Source organism: Budorcas taxicolor, chromosome 8 (genome assembly GCF_023091745.1).
Source record: "Budorcas taxicolor isolate Tak-1 chromosome 8, Takin1.1, whole genome shotgun sequence".
Lineage (NCBI taxonomy): Eukaryota > Metazoa > Chordata > Mammalia > Artiodactyla > Bovidae > Budorcas > Budorcas taxicolor.
Genome location: NC_068917.1, coordinates 107,650,520 through 107,653,976, shown reverse-complemented (window position 1 = coordinate 107,653,976; position 3,457 = coordinate 107,650,520). Strand labels below are relative to the sequence as shown.

The 3,457-nt window shown below is 45.9% G+C and overlaps 1 non-coding gene across 1 annotated transcript; it reads left to right on the top strand.

The window, feature by feature from the left end:
* The first annotated feature begins 243 nt into the window (after positions 1 to 243).
* TRNAS-GGA (transfer RNA serine (anticodon GGA)) lies at positions 244 to 315 on the top strand. The gene has a single exon. It is a non-coding gene; the product is annotated as a tRNA-Ser (tRNA).
* The last annotated feature ends 3,142 nt before the right edge of the window (positions 316 to 3,457 follow it).

The window sequence follows — 3,457 nt, the reverse complement described above, 5'->3', positions numbered from 1 at the left end:
ACTCCCACCCTTGGGTCTAGAGAAGAGATCTTTATGCTAAATAAGCAGCCAGAAGGAGTTTAAACATTCCTCCAGCCTTAGAATATCTCCCAAGCTTGAAAAAGCTAAATCAAATCAAATCAAAATGTATCTCATCAAATCAAAATGTGTCATTGTTAGGAATAACTTTCATCATGGAAGGAGAGTGTGGTTTCTCTGCCTGCTTGGGGAAATATCTGCTAGGAGGATTTGGAGACAGGTAGCTCCCTGGTGGCTCAGAGGTTAAAGCATCTGCCTGGAATGCAGGAGACCCAGGTTCGATCCCTGGGTTTGGAAGATCCCCTGGAGAAGGAAATGGCAACCCACTCCAGTACTCCTGCCTGGAGGATCCCATGGAGGGAGGAGCCTGGTAGGCTACAGTCCATGGAGTCGCAAAGAGTCAGACACAACTGAGTGACTTCACACACAAAATCACTGAAGATGGTGACTGCAGCCATGAAATTAAAAGATGCTTACTCCTTGGAAGGAAAGTTATGACCAACCTAGATAGCATATTCAAAAGCAGAGACATTCCTTTGCCCACAAAGGTCCGTCTAGTCAAGGCTATGGTTTTTCCTGTGGTCATGTATGGATGTGAGAGTTGGACTATGAAGAAAGTTGAGCACCAAAGAATTGATGCTTTTGAACTGTGATGTTGGAGAAGACTCTTGAGAGTCCCTTGGACTGCAAGGAGATCCAACCTGTCCATTCTGAAGGAGGTCAGCCCTGGGTGTTCTTTGGAAGGAATGATGCTAAAGCTGAAACTCCAGTACTATGCCCACCTCATGCGAAGAGTTGACTCATTGGAAAAGACTCTGATTCTGGGAACAATTGAGGGCCGGAGGAGAAGGGGACAACAGAGGATGAGATGGCTGGATGGCATCACCGACTCGATGGACATGAGTTTGAGTGAACTCTAGGAGTTGGTGATGGACAGGGAGGCCTGGCGTGCTGCAATTCATGGGGTCGCAGAGTTGGACAAGACTGAGCAACTGAACTGAACTGAAAGAGGACCTGGTAGATGGATCTGCTTGTATCTGATGAAGCTGACATTTGAATTCTCTTGTTTAAATATGGCTTTAATTTCCATTATGCTGTTGGTCCTGAATTTGGGGAGAAACGTGGGGTATCATTTATTGGGTCCCTTATAACCACAACAGTTATTTCTGTTTCCTTATGGCCAGATGCCATGCCCATGTAGAGCTGAAGGAGATTTGAAGGGGTCCAGCTCACTCACTCTACACTTAAGGCCACTGAAGCCTAGAGAGGGGAAGGCACTTACTTAAGCTCATTCAGGAAACTGGCTGGAGCTGGAAGAGTACCAGCCCTGGAATAGAGCGAGGCAGATTCATCAGGGGTCACGTTACAACCCATCCACCAGCTGCGAGTGTTGGTTGGCTAGGCTTAGCATCCCAAGCCCACAGATGGTAACCAGCTCTCAAGTCTGAGCAGGGGTGCATAGAGGGTTGGAAGCCATTAGAGCCGAAGCCATGGTTGAGAGCCTGGTGGCAAAGATGGATGGAGCGAGAGAAAGAAGTCTGCCAAAGACACAACCGCCAGGAGCCAAAAATTTGAGAGACAGAGAAGGACCGGTCAGAGGAGTCCAAGCAAAAGAATGGCACAAACAGACACCAAAAGAGATGTGAGCCTCAGCAAGGACCAGTTAACACTGTCCATGTAAGTGATGAGTTCTAGCAAAATAAGAACAAGAAAGAAGGCCGCTGGTTGAGTAACATGGAGACTGAACTGACCACAGTGGGAACAGATAGGGGTGTGGGGGCAGAGGGAGAAGCCTGAACAAAATGAATTGACAAGTGACTCTGAGAAGAGGGGAGGGACTGAATAAGATAAGATGGTTGGATGGCATCACCGACTCGATGGACATAGGTTTGGGTGGACTCTGGGAGTTGGTGATGGACAGGGAGGCCTGGTGTGCTGCAGTTCATGGGGTCGCAGAGTCGGACACGACTGAGTGACTGAACTGAACTGGATATAGACTCTGCAATGGTATGTTTAACGGAGCCCAACACACAGTATGTGATCAGAAACATGGGAGTAGAGAAGAAAGTGATGAAGGTAAACCAGAGGAATGTATATTCCAGGATGAGAAGAAAATGCCACGCAGTGCACAGCAGAAGGATGAGAAGCTAAGGTTTCTGCGGAACTCTTTGTGGTAAATTGATGCTTATGTATTATTCAAAGACATGTATCCAAGAATTAAATTACAAGACTGAAGAGACAACAAAGGGAAAGGTCTCTTCTCCCTCCAGACAGATTATTTGCATCTCTGGCACATCTTCTATTCAGTCTAAATATTTATGGAGAGAGCTTTACTTGGAGTTGGACCATCTCCTTCAAGGGATCTTAGCCACATGACAAAGAACAAGAGCGAGATGATGAACGCAGGATGCATGGTGAGGTGGGTGGGAGTGCCTGGGGCAGAGGTTTCTGAGCACTGCATTTTCCAGAGAGATGTTTGGAAGGAATTTGACCTTATGGGAGGAATATCTCAAGATGGGCCATCAGAAGGATTCATTTGCTGTTAGCTCTGTCTTTCTGTGTGTTAATGTTGAGATACTGTCAGTGATGACTCCTGGGAAGGAAAGGATGGAAAAGCCCTTCTCCATTTGACTGCCATTCACTTAACTCTGACCCACACAGCCCATGACCTGGTTCTGGCCAAATCTCCATCTCCATCACTTTCAACAGTAACCCTCACTAACCCAGCTCCACCCACACTGGCTTTCACTGCTGTTTAAATACATCAAACTGGACTGGGCTCAAGACATCAGTCTTGTTTTTGCTCCATCTAGAAGGTATTTTCAAGGTTCTTCTCCATCTCTTCTTTGATCCAAAGATATGCCCCTGAAAAGGCCTTCTCTGACGACTCTTAAAAATAAATCCTACTGGGAACCTACTGGATAGCACAGGGGGCTCAGCTCAATGCTCTGTGATGACCTAGATGAGAGGGATGGAGGGGTGGGAGGGGGGTCTAAGAGGGAGGGGTCGCCTGCATACGTACAATTCACATATGCATGCATAAAATTCAGAACATAACTCACATTGTCGTACAGCAGAAACTAACACAACGCTGTAAAGCAACTATACTTCAATACAAGACATACATACATAAAAAATAAATCCTAACCCTGTATCATTCTTTAGACCTTTGCCTTGTTATATTCTTCATAATACTGCTACTTGAATAGCTATGTGTTTCATCTCTCCCAAAATAGAGGAGTATTTTGCCTTAGTACTGTATCCCCTAATATGAGTACCTGGCACAGAAGAGATGCCCAATAAATATTTGGTGAATGGGTGAAATCGTGAATTGATTTAATCCATTAATCCTCCAGGAAGGCAGTTCTATTCTCCCAGGCTTGGGTAGGTACCTCTCATCCCAGCTTCCACACCTTCCAGGTGTCTATGTCACATGATT